The sequence below is a fragment of the Gopherus flavomarginatus genome, chromosome 10 (assembly GCF_025201925.1).
Source record: "Gopherus flavomarginatus isolate rGopFla2 chromosome 10, rGopFla2.mat.asm, whole genome shotgun sequence".
NCBI classification, from domain to species: domain Eukaryota; kingdom Metazoa; phylum Chordata; order Testudines; family Testudinidae; genus Gopherus; species Gopherus flavomarginatus.
In genome coordinates, this window is record NC_066626.1 from 73964904 (window position 1) to 73978514 (window position 13611).

A 13611-nucleotide genomic window follows, 5' to 3' on the forward strand; every position below is an offset into this window, starting at 1 on the left:
AATTAGTCATTTCATTACCTGGCTCAAAGACAGGGCACTCTGCAGTTTTGTAACCTAAAAATGCCACTGGTGACCTTAAAACTCATGCTCAAGGGTGCCTAGAAACATGTAACCTCCAGGGAAAGAGGGAGGAACATATGATGCCTAAATTCCATTAGCTCATATTAGCTAGTGAAATAGTAGAGACAGAAAGGTGTGACATTTTAAAGCAACCAGCCTATAAAACAGCACCTGCAGCACTGCACTTTGTTTGAACCTCGGCATCAATGGTTCAGCAGTCCAGCCTACACAGTAAGTTACACAACTGTTCTTAGGGATGGGTGATTTAGTACACCCAGAAGGTATGCTGTTTCGCTAACAGGAAACACAGCCTGCATCTTAGCATCTAACATATAACAAGAGAAAAAAGAGCCCTGTATTCATTACAGGGCCACTAAACTGCAGTCATCTCTAGGGTGGCAGCCAATCACACACAACACCACATTAGGTAGGAGAGGGGAACTAATGATTAAGACAACCGGGATAAACTCCTGCTTTCACAAAAAGCATCTTGGACGTTTCATATTCACACAGGACTGTGATTCTTAAGGTCTCATTCAAAAGATCCATACATAGTGAACCACACAGAACTGAAGTTAAGCCTGCCTTCAATGGATGGAGGGCAGGCCTGTGTGATGCTGGCAAGTTCATTCAGTCTGGAAGGGTGTACATATGAGAACAAGGAAAAGAGGAACCCACATTGGCTTTAGCCACTAGATCCATTTTATCCTGTCCCCTGGCAGTTCTCCCTCCCTTAAAGTGATTTTTGGAGCATGCGATCATCAGACTATGCATACAACGCAGATTTCATATGCTCTACATATTTACATCCTAAGCACATAAGTCTGAGAGAGACCAGAGGAAAGGGATGCCGGTTGGAAAAGCCATACAACCTTCTGTGCTTCTCCATGTATCATCTGAAAAGAGAGAGGTACAGGTAACTAATCTTGAGTGGCATGCTCCTATTTTATTATTACTGCCCAAGTCCCTCCTGACTGCTAATGTTCCCTCCTTTCATTAGAATCCTCCTTCTACAAGCTGCCAAATCCTCCAGGAATCAGTCTCACCCCCACCCCTCCTACCACCACATAATATCCACTAGTCTAAAAGTGGGAATTCTGGTCCCACTATTGGCGGCACTGAATTTAGCAGAATGATGTCATCACATATTCCAATACTCGACTGGCACCGTCACAGCTCTAGGAGTAAATGTACAAGTGTCAAGAATTTTGCTTTGACTAGAAGACGCAATCAGAATATATTCTAAGGAACAAAGTGGTGCCTTAAGGGAGTCCTTGAGACAGTGGAACCAAGATGTGTACAAAGGTTCTCTCCACTTTCTTTTCTTAAAAAACCTTGCACACACAAGGAAATGAAAGACTAATACATTCATTATAGCCATGGATGTAGGTTGAGGGCATTGCCCCACCAAACTGCAAGCCTCAGACAGATGTAGAATTTGCCCCTCTCCCCACCCCGCAGCCTCATTGGCCTGATGGGAGCTGCCCCCCCCCACCAAATATAGAAGTCAAACTATGCTTATGATTATGGCCCTGATTTAGCTAAATACTTCACGTGTTCAACTTTATGCAATGTTAATGCTCAGAATACAGAAATATTCAGGAATAGAGCTGTGAGGAGAACAGAAGTTCTGTGTCATGAAGGATTTTGAGATTTGGTTATATTCCAAACCAGAGCAGAAAACAAAAATTTTGAAATTTCCCATGAAAGGGGGGAGAAATGCATATTTCTTCTATCAAAACATTTCATTTTGATTCTCATTTTTTAATTTCAAAATGAAAAAGTCACTTCAGAACAATATGGCTAAAAATTTAATTCAGTTACATTTTTTAAACTCCTTGGGACTTTTTCAACCAGTTTTTTTCCAAAAACAAATTCTGTCAATCTCAACCTGAATTCATGAAGCATTTTGATTTTGAGGGAAGTGGAACCGCATATTTTAACATAATATGGTTCTGCCAAAATTTCTTCAATCAGCTCTAGTTAGGAAATACCAAAGCTGTGGTTCCCAAAACAAGATGATTAGCTTGACCACTGTGCACATGGAGGGAATTCACCCCTCTGCAAAGGGCACTTTACAAATCCCATGTAACACTTCCTATTTTGAGTGGAGAACCAGGGTTAATTTTTCCCATATATTAAAAAGAGACACACAACAGCATAAACAGTCCTTCAGACTACTACACATCAGGTGAAATCCTGCTGTCCTGTCAATACTCCTATGGATTTGCCTGGGAACAATGGCTGAAAGCCAGATCCTGCTCAGGATCTAGTCACATGACTAAAAGCTTCAGGATCCACAGACAAATACGCAGTATGGTTGAATACTGCTCAGAAAAGCTTACTTTTGAATTTGTTAATTCAATGGGATTCAGACTACCTGGGCAACTAAGACCAGACATTTACTCTAAACCTTGACACCTGGACCACAAACTTCAAAATCTAAACATACTGTCAGTACCTGTACGCACACAATGTATCAAACAGAAGTTCCTCATGTCTGTTTATTTGAAAAAAATTGACTGAAGGCCTTTCAGTCTGTCATCAGTCCAGAGTGACCTCAATTTTTTGAGAAATAAAGTCAAAATCTATTCTTATCTTCAGAGATTCAAGATATATTTGTGTGTCAGACTTCTTCTCCCTTGTCCTTAGCCTTTGGGAAGCATTCTAAAAATGATATCAAAGACTGAAAACCCTGCGATCACATTCACATTCACCTTTGACCCAGAATGCCTATAGCTCTCACCAATTCTTCAGATTGTCTGAATGTACGGTTAGAGACTGCAGTCCCCCAGAATGATTCTCAGTGCAGATTTAGGAATGAAATAAAGACTACTTTGCATAGTAAAACCCATTGTGCAGACCTAAAAAAAAAAAAAGGCTGAATTGACTTGGTTTTTGCAGTTTTCTACTACTTCATAGACTTTAAAGCCTCATTTCCTCACCAATACCCTTCTCCCCCATGTACACAAATATTTGATTATTCTGTTTGAAATATCTCTGTACCATCTAGAGGAAAAAGATGCCCAAAGCAAACGATGATTGATTCTTTCTTAGCCCTCAAGATGTGCTTACACAGCAAATGCACACAAATCTCACATTTCACATTTTAAAATATGTACTTTTTTAAAACTCAAACATAATGAATGTGCTTAAATATTAGAACTTGCAATTATTAAGTAAATCACAGTACCTGTAAAGCTTCTATTTGCATAACATTAATTCATGAGGGCATGTAAAACAAATTCATCACGCTCGTTATATTGTAGTCTGATTTATGTCAGAATTGGAAAAAATAAAAATCATGAGCACAAAATTATGTTGGCAAGATGTACATGCTCTTTGAGGCCTGAGATTTTTTTAAAGCATCAAAACAACTAAATTATGGGAAAGAGGAGTGGGAGAAAGCATCTTTAAAAATGAATAACACACTGGCTTCACACATACACACTCTCCAGTTATTAATGTCAAGCATGATAAAGATACTAGAAAATCATTACCATTCATAGCCACTAACAGCCATTAAATTTCAATCAATTCAACTTAACACAAGTGTACTTCAGTGGCCCTTACAGTTCCTTATAGATGTGGCTCAAAAAGTCCTGTCTGACTTATTGCATTGTCCACCACACAAAGAGGCATTGCTAAGGATTGCTCTGAAAAGGACCTATCTTGGTCTTTGGAACTGATGCTCTTTTAACACCACAGTAATCAACAGATCTTTCTTTTAAGAAGGGCTGATAAAAGGGTGCTCTAATAGGACCCTACAGATCAATGGGGGGGGGGAGAATAAACTCTAATTTTAGCTAAAGATACTTCTTTTCTTGAAGTTGAAAAAAAGTGACTGGCTATTTAAAGGGTTTTTCAGTTAATAGTAATAACTGCATCAAACTACTGAAAATCATTAGATATCTAATAAAACTGGAATTGATAGATAACTTTCAGGTCACCCACTCACAATATAATTTAACTTCCTTGCTCTATAAGCTGGGGGTAAAAATAAAGTTGTATTTAACCCTCAGTAAATGAGCATTCAAAATTGTGATGGTGATAATCAAGTACAAAGGTACAATGTTACAGCATCATATTGGGAACGTCCTCTCCCCACCACCCAACACCCCCCCCCCCCACAAAACTATTTGTTCAGCTGAGCTATTCACAGCATTCTTAAAATGGAAATTGTCCTGCCAACATTAAAGGAATTGGAGTAATCGGTAACATACTGCAGCTCCCAACCGAACAGAGCTCTGAATTCCTACAGGTTTTAGTTAGTTGCACAGCGGTAAGGTAAAGGCATGTTACTTGCAAAGGCTTTGCTGGGTTCACATTGTTTATTTGCATGTAGCGCAGTCTTGGAGCCTTAAAATTCACCTTTCATGGAGGAAAGGAGTGTTTTTACTTTTTCTAAGTAGGAACCCAGTGTTACTCAATGGAATTCACGCTGCAGGGTAGAAAATCCTTTGAATAGACCAGGTGGAAGCATAAACCACAGAAGTGTATTCCTATAACGAATACAATCATTGAAGTGTATGAAACACGTGCAACCACAGATATCTCAAAATTTATAATACAATTATGGTATATCTAGGGACATTTGCCCTACACCAGCTGTTAACCCACCACTTACACACAGTACTGCTGTAATGGTCCAAAGCATGACAACTTACAGCAATATTACTGAAATGTTTTGGATCATTCTGCAGAACATTATAATTTTCCTCCTTTTAGGTTTTGCACTTTAGTATTTCATTCAGACTAATAAGCAATAGTAACGGTCTCAATAGATAGCAAAGAAATCTCTCTAAGAGATGTGCACCTCCATTTTCATTTATTTTCCTACACTTACAAGCTGTAGAAACAAAATGAATGTTAAAAAGTGCATTGCTAAATTTCCCCCTCACCCCCAATGACAGGATCGAAAAAGAGCCATAGTTCAACAGATTCCATAAAGGTAAATTGCTGCATGGAAAATGTCAGCAAAACTTAATTATACTGGAAGCCACATTTAATTGGAGCTTTTTCATTGCAGCTGGGAGAAAAGAAGAACTTTAACTATGTCACCTGAGATGGTCTAGATACTGAAACTATTTGTAAGTTAACAAAAACATTTGCATCACAAAGGGCTCTAGGGCAGCACAGTAGTAAAGCAGATGTGTAATGAACAAAGATCATGGCACCAAAACAATCAGGGTTGTAAATAACTACTAGTAATCTGCAATCATTTAAATTTTGGTTTAATTACCAGATAGCAAACAGGTTTCATTCTAGCAAAGGTAAATACTTTCCAGAATACACACTATCATATTTAACTCTATAAGCAATATAGTCAAGAATCTGAAACTCAAGAAAAGTAACAATAACAACAAAGAGACAGAGAGAGAGAGAGGTGTAAAGAATTAAACTTAGTATTAGGTCACACACATTAAACAAACTTTTCCCTGGAACAGAATTACTAATGCAGTCATTTCAACTGTATCTACTGTAAATACTACAGTTACACAATCACACACGGGAGGCAAGGGGGTACAGGCTAAAGAAAAAAAATCAATCTAGCGCTAATGAATAAAAAGTTCCTTTTATTTCACTGTTGTTTTTGGTTCATTAAATTTTCCACAGATTTGCAGAGAAGAAAACGTGATCAATAAACCTTGACAAAAGTGAACGTGTGAAAAAGGCAAGAGAAAGGCACAGGAAGATAAAAGTGATATCCCGATCACAGATTTCAGAGGCAGATGACCAGAGCTTTGGGCTGCTGAATAATCTGAATAGACCATCATTTCTTTACAGCCTTTCACTTTCTTTTCCCTGACTGTTGGAACTCTTCATTCAATACAATAGTAAATGCACTAAAACTTTTTTTCTTATGCTAATGGCTGAAATCGGGTACTCACAGTTAAAACACACTTCCCACCAACTTGTTTTCTTAAAAAAAAAAACAAAAAAAACACACACACATTAACCTATTCAAGTTAAACCTAAATGTCAAAGACAGCTTAAAGCTTACTCTTGCAATTTCACAAAATTAAACTTTTTCTCTCCTGCGGATACAAAAAGAAAAGCCTGGAGTCAGGATGAAGCTGTTAAACTCCTTTCGAATGAGAATAAATGCTTAGAAGGTAGAAGAAATAATATAATAATAATAAATTCTGGAACCTAAATTCTAATTTCATTCTTTCTGGATATTTATAATCTTCTTAAAGGTGACAGTCTCAAAAAGATTTGAGATGTGAACAAATTTATCAACAGGACAAGGCTCCCACTGATTACCATCAGGCTTTGAACAAGACACTAAGGCCTCTATTTTCAAAAATGCCCACTGATTTTGGGTGTCCAGTTTGAGATCATCTAGGGCCCAATTGTCAGTGGGGATGAGCAACCATAAACTTTACTGAAGTTCTTGCTGCGTAGAACTTCTGAAAATCAGGCCCTAGATGTCTCAAACTGCACACCCAAAACTAGTGGACACAAACAAATAGCAGCCTAAATAATTTATCCCTCCCACATCAAGCTTAGTATGGAAGATCAGACATATGATTTCTCAGTGGATTTCAGTTAACTGTTCCTGATCAGCTGTTTACATGATCTAATGCTATGTCTCTCTTACTTGATATTACACACACACTTTTATGTATGTGTGTGATAACTGCTTGCTTCCCAACACATTTTCTTGTACTGGAAATCATTCATGCTGGTTTTATTTTGTTGTATTATCCCTCATAATTACTGAATATCTATTTTTAGGTGGTATTGGGAATGTAGCAGAAGTAGCTGTAAGATATTGAATACTGGCCAATGTTTGCTACAATTCTTTAAAATACTTACACAGGTATATAAAGCAGCTGTGCAGTTTTCAACCAATGCTTTGCAATCTTCTCCAACTGTAGAAATGCAGGCTATTGAGTGAGCTGCCTAAACTGTGAGTGGGAAGTGCAAATATCAAATTTCTGTGAAGCCCTGGAAGCTATGGTTTGGAGTGGCAACTAATTAGTTTGATGCTATAGTCACATCTAATGTTCCAAAGTAGCCTCTTTTAAAAACTCACTGACTCAGACTCCTCCACCAGATTATTAAGTGGCCTCTTTGTGGAGAAGCAATGGATAGGTGTTTGCTGCACAAATGAATATAGATTTTGGTGACTGTTTACTGAATTCACTATCTTCACTAATCCGCACTTGGAAACTTGTGAACAGAGCACTTCTCAGAGTACAAAAAGCATGGTGTATTTGTGTATCTTTCAGATTGCAGTACAAACAACTGGCTTACAGTAGGCCACCAAAAATAGAAGGAGGCTGTCAACTGGGTTTCTACTTTAAAGTTAAGAATTAAGAATCATCCTGGTGTTGTTATTTTGATGTGCTACCTTGTACCAAAACAATAAATCAAGTGTTTGAAAGGTGCTTTAAAAACACCAAGTAAAATATCAGGATCAGGAAAAAAATTAATCATCTTTAAATCACTGATAGTCTCCCAGACATAACTCCAAAACCATCAGACAGTAAGTAGTTCTTTCTGTCTGGTGACATTAGCAAGGCACTGTAAGGAAAAGACCTGGTTCAGGTTTAAGGTAACCAGAATAAGGAAAACAGCAAAACACTACCAGTTTTTTACCATAAACATTTCAATTGCTTTTCAAATCTCATCTAAAAATGTGGTCATTTATATAATTTCACAGTGAAAGAAACAACACTACCCATTTTTGTTTTTTCTTTCCTTTTGTTTTTAAATTTAAGGTGACATGAAAATCTAGGTTATGTACTAGAGAGGTAGGGTCAAGTTTTGTTTTCATTTATACATGAAGTAACTTGAACTCCAGTTTATCAGAGAAAATTTGGAGCCGATTCTCTATTTTTTCTCATATTAATGAGCTAATACAAATACAAATAATATTTGTCCATCTGTATACATCCCCTTTGACACACTGAAAAAAAGAGACATTGAAAGGAAGTTGGAAATAGTCCACAAAATCTGTTGGATTTTTTGAAGAATAGCAGTTGCATTTCTGGGCACTTCAAAGTCACAAACTTAAATAATAACAACATTCAAGATCAAGTGAATCTTACCTCACCTTTCTTTAAAGATTAGCTCTTTTACAAACATACAAGACAAGGTTGGATAGACAGGGATCCATAGAATAATAGTTCAACTTTACTAAATTGTGCACTTTCTGGTATTCTGGGTAGGTCATCTGATCAAAGTATGACAAGTTTCAAAAACCTAATTGCACTAAAAAAAATCCTGTTGAGTTTACTTCATGTTTTAAAAATGTGTCAGATTTTTAAGTACATGCAATATGCGATTTTTTAGTAAAATTAAAGTTTGACAGGTTTCAAAATTTCTTGGAATTCCAGCCCAAATGCAAATTACCATATCTACAGCTCAGAAAAACTGAATCAAACCAATTCAACAAAGGTACATGCTATATACAATAATAACCATGCATTTCAAGCAATCAAGTAGTGTAAAAGATAATTTATCAGGGTTTCCTTTCCCAGGTAAATGTAAAATGTAGGCAGAATTCTCTGCTTTTCCCCTAGCAAAGTTATACAAATTAGTTTTAGTAACCTAAAAAAAATCTTTTTAAAAAAATGTAAGGTAGTTAGAACAAACAGATCAAATCAGTAAGTCTTATAACAAATCAGTCTATTCCACATCTGTATATTTTGGATTTCATGGTTTATTTACTTTACTTTCTTGGCACTAGCTCCACAGTGCATGCCAATACAATATTTGTTTAAATGCTATTTTATGCAGCATGCTCGTGAAACGTTTACGTTTACTTTCAAATTCTTGTACATCCCAAGAGCCCCAATTGCAAAAAATTTTTACAACTGCTCCTTTTGTCTATAGTCATTAAACTCTATAAACTTCATCATAACCCAGTAAAAATGTTTGTTTCAATGTTTGTTGTAAAGAAGGGTGTATGCTTAATTGTATCAAATGTAGAGAAATCTAAACAGATTAGACATACACACACACACACAGAGATGTGGTAGTAACTCCATAGTTAAGACTGTGTTCAGTTATATATAACTGGTTATATATACACACACGCACTCATATTCATATACACACATGTGCACACTCACTCATATGCAAAGAAATATACACATATAATAGCCTTTAAAAATGTACTTTATCACAAGCCCAGGGCTAGTATTTTTTTTCCATTGTTCACTAACATTTTATTTTTTCCCCATCAACAATGTGATAAAAGATGGTTTAGTAGATTGGGCGGGTGTGGGCTGTACGAGTACATTTTCAAATTTTGCAATGTTACGTGTATACATACATGAATATATACACACAGTAGATAAAATAGAGCTTTGACTTCTGTAAAAGAGTTGTGGGATAGATACTTAATCTTGGCCCACAAAACTTTTTGAATAATCCCACTTTCCAAGTTTGTGATCAAGTAGTATGTGTACAACTGGAAAATCCTTTAACTGGGCTGGCACTCTGTCCATGGCTGGACACACACACCTCATGGTGAGAGTGAAAGTCACAGCGTCTATTGCAGGCAAACTCTGTACAGTATCTTATTTTATTTATTGAAAAATCATCCTAATCTCCTGGGCTGGAAAAAAAATCAGGTTTCCTAGGAAATGACAGCAATTACTTGAGGCAGAAAAGGCATCTAGATGAGCCGATCCCCTCGATTGTTTTAAAGCCACTGAATCCAGGGGGAAACTCTCTGCTCTCTAAATCCTTAATAGGATTGGCGCCCAGCTCTCCCCAAGCCGCTCCTCATCACACAGGGATCAAATTGCAGCAGTGGATTTTTGAAATTCCTCAGCAAATATACTTGTTGAAAGATTGCTTCTCCCGGGGGGAGGGGGGAGAGGGAGAAAGAGACGGGTGGGGGGCAACTCAAAATACAGTAGTAAGCTCACTGATCACTTTGGAGAGCAAAGCTACCTTCTGCCGGAAAACAAGTAGGTCTCGGCACTGCCTGGGTGCAGCCCTGGGCAGAAGTTGCAGGGAAGTGACTGTCACTCAAGCACCGGTCCCCACTACACCCAGTAGAAAGCACTGTCCCAGCAGCACTGCACCCCCAAAAGAGAAGTGGGGGCACCCCACAGTAAGATGCATGCAACAATTCCATCCACGGACGGAGGACAGGGAAGCAGCGGACTGCACTCCCCCTCCCCCCAGGCTCCATCTAAGCAGCTTGGGGAAGGGAGGTGGGGGGAAGGAAGGAGCCTCCCGCAGCAAAGGTCTCCCCCAGCAATCTACACCTCGGCGGGCTGGAGATGAGGGGTCGGGAAACACCACGGAACTGCCGGGATCTCGCGCGGAATCAGCAATAGGCGACCCCGGGGATCCAGTCTGGCCAGGCAGGGGTGTAATTAACACCGCGCAACACGACCACGACTCTGCTCAGTTTCAGGCTCAGCTCCGGGTGCGATCGGGATCCCGCACCCTCGTGCTCAGTCCGCCCCAGCTCGGAGATGGAAACAAGCAGGAAAGTGAGCCAAGCACAACAGCCCAAAAACCCGCTGCCCAAAGTTGCTGAGCTAAAGCTCCCCTCCACCGCACGGTAACCAGCGCAGGAGAGATCCCGTGCCACTTACCTGCTGGCAAAGTGCAGCGCCTAACACTGGGCAGCAGGGGACTCTACCCCTCTGCTAGGGAAGCATGATCCGGCGCAGTTTAGGGAAATTTCTTCCCCACTTCCCAGCCCCCTCCTCACTCTCCCTCTCAAAACACAGGCACCCCAAAGAGAAAGGGATAATCATCAAAAATCAACTTTACCCAAAGAGAGAACCCAGGAAGTTTTCACCGTGCCAGCAGCTGCTCCGGAGCAGGGCTGCTCATTCAGCCCCCCATCATAAACTTGGGGGGGCGTGGGAGGGACTTTCCAGACGTCCTTCCCTTTGGTGCCTTTTTTAAAAGCTGCTGCTGCTGCGGCCGCCGCCACCACCACAAATCCCGGCTTCAGCTTGGCTCTTTTCCCTTCTTCCTCCGAGGAGTCTCATTGATGATAGTTTGGAGGGGAGAGAGTTTAAAAAAGTGTCGGGAGCCTCTGCTGCTGCTGGCGTGTTTCTGCACTTCTGCCATCCATCATCCCAGCGTAAGACACCGACACACACACACACACGCTGAAGTTTAGGAGGACTGTAGGGGGGGAGGAGAGAGGAGCTTTTGTCTTCCAAGCACCGACACAAGAAGAAAGTTTAAAAAAAGAAGGGGGAGGGGAAAAAACTTTTCTCTCCCACTCTCTTAAATTGAATTGGGTTTGTTAACTCAAGTCAGATGATCTCCATAGTCAAAATCCAGTGCCGGATCTGTTTTCACTCTAATCCTCCCCACCCCCCTTTCTCCCCCAGTGAATTGCACCATTTGCTGCTCCAGATGGGCTGGGCCTTTCTCACATACTGGAGTAGAGAAAGCACAGCAGAAGAGAAAAAGTAGCTAGGATTCCCTGCAAGAAACCTGTCAGATTCCCTAGCACTGGGCAGGTTGATTTCCTCCTCCCAGGCCCAGCGGCAGGGTAAGAATGAGTCCATGCATACCTGGTTTCAGTAGCTCCATGTCCGTTCTTGGCAATCAGTTAACATAGCTGGCACATTGTATCTAGTTTGAATTCCCTCTCACAGTCACTCACTGGTAGTTTTTTCAGCCAGATGGAAATAATCTGAAACAAAACAAACAAAACACCCCTAATTTCTTTGGCAAAGAAGGTTTGTGTTTGTGTGAATTCACTTCTAAGCATCTTGGATTCATTGGCTAGTGGCAGGCTGCAGTTAGACTGATGGCTAAGTGGGCTCTGGCTTTCCAATAACTTTTATTTTTAACTTGGAGTATTTGGAACTCAGTTAATAAGCTAAACCTAAAGTTTGCATTACTTTTAAGACTCCTAACTGTGCTGTAAAAATAACCCACTGGTATCTTCTGCGGGAACAGAGGTGGAATACAGCTGGCTTTAAGTCTATGGTAGATGGAAAAATACTGCAGCGACGTGAATAAAATGTTATCTCAGAAATGCTTCAAACTCTTAAAGGCTGTGTGGGTTGTTCCCCCCGCCCCCCTTTATGCAGCTCATTGCTTTGTTTCAAATACAATAGCAGGCAAACACAATATTAAAGCTCATCTAGATGGGATCGCCACATGCTCTAAAGGCCTGATCCATAGCCCATTAAAGGCAGTAGAAAGATGCTAACTGACTTTACTGGGTTTTGGATCAGGCCCTAAAATGCTTTATTTTTTAAAAGAACAATGATACATCCAATTTCTTGTAACAGACATTTTTAATGGACAATATTTTACAATCAGTAACCACACAGGTTAGGGAAGTGGTGGAATAGAAGAGTTTCAAGTCCACGCAGCAAAACACAGTCAATGGATTCTCTGCTGTTCTGTTTTCTGTGTACTGTGTAGGGGCCCAATCCAACTGCTAGTGATGTCCACGGAAAAACACCCACCAACTTTAGTGGAAGTTGGATCAAGCCCTAAGAGGTAAAGTCCCAGCAGGTGTAAGTTGTCAATGTACAATTTGCCCCTAATTGTCTGCAAACATATGGTGATTTCAGAACCATCTGTAGTAGGACAAAATATTCATTGAAGATTTTCCCTAAATCTTATTAACTAACCTTTCCCTTTAAGCATGTTATTTCTTTTAATCCCCATATGTTTTTAAAGTGAGACTCTAATGGGGACGGGGGACAAAATAGCTTTAGTGTGTATTGATCTGTTTCATATATATTAATAGCAGTGAGAAATGCAGCAGTTTTAATTTATGATATCACCAATCTGGGCTGCCTACAGCAATAAGCTTTGTCTGTGTTTTGATTTCTTTGGCTATGGGGTTTATTACAAGTTTATAAAACCCCCACAGCCAGATGCAGTGTGTGGCACCACACAGAATCTGGTCAGAGTGTTGGTGTCTGACCCTGAAAGGATTATATCCAGTGCTGTAAAGGGTCTTGCTCCATTCCCTCCTTTGCTACTAGTATAAGGACATGACCAGAGTAAACGGGGCATGTCACTATGCTATACAAATCCTCAGCTGCAGTTTCAGTCCCTTGGGCTGCTCTTATGCCAGTGGATTAGCTCTGCACACATTATCTCCAGGTGTAGAAGAGTGCAAAGACTGAGCTTTATGCCAGCTTGGCAAACCCCTCTCCCTCCTGACTTGTGTTGCATGCAGTCCAGCTAGACTGCCGGATCTGCTTCACAATTTTAAGAACCTCTAAAAATCAGGCTACTTATCTGGGTGCCTCAACTGTAAGCACTCGAGTTTAAAAGTTTTGGCCTTAACCTTTGGATGGCAGTAAAAGACTACTGTTTAAGGGCATTCCTTGTGCCATTTATTTCATTCAGATGATCCTGAGAAGGACTGCCCAGCCCTTGGACCACTCTTTCAATGGCCTAGCAGGACATTCTTACAGCAATCTTTTGTACATGGTTAGTACTAAGTGTGGCTCCTAAGCACCCTCTTCCAGCTTTGTCTTAATGGGACACCTTGGAATACTGATGACCTGAGAAAGATGAAGTGGAGAGAAGTACTGGGGAGACAGCTAGAGTGCCAATAGTGAAAATCTCAGGCTGAGT

The 13611-nt window shown here is 40.0% G+C and overlaps 1 protein-coding gene across 1 annotated transcript in view; it reads right to left on the bottom strand.

The window, feature by feature from the left end:
• Nucleotides 1-11082, bottom strand: part of GLI2 (GLI family zinc finger 2) — a 269012-nt gene extending 257930 nt beyond the window's left edge. Inside the window, exon 1 of the mRNA XM_050916982.1 lies at nt 10813-11082. The gene's annotated coding sequence lies outside the window, so the exon portion shown is untranslated. The remainder of the gene's footprint in view (nt 1-10812) is intronic.
• Nucleotides 11083-13611: the final 2529 nt, after the last annotated feature.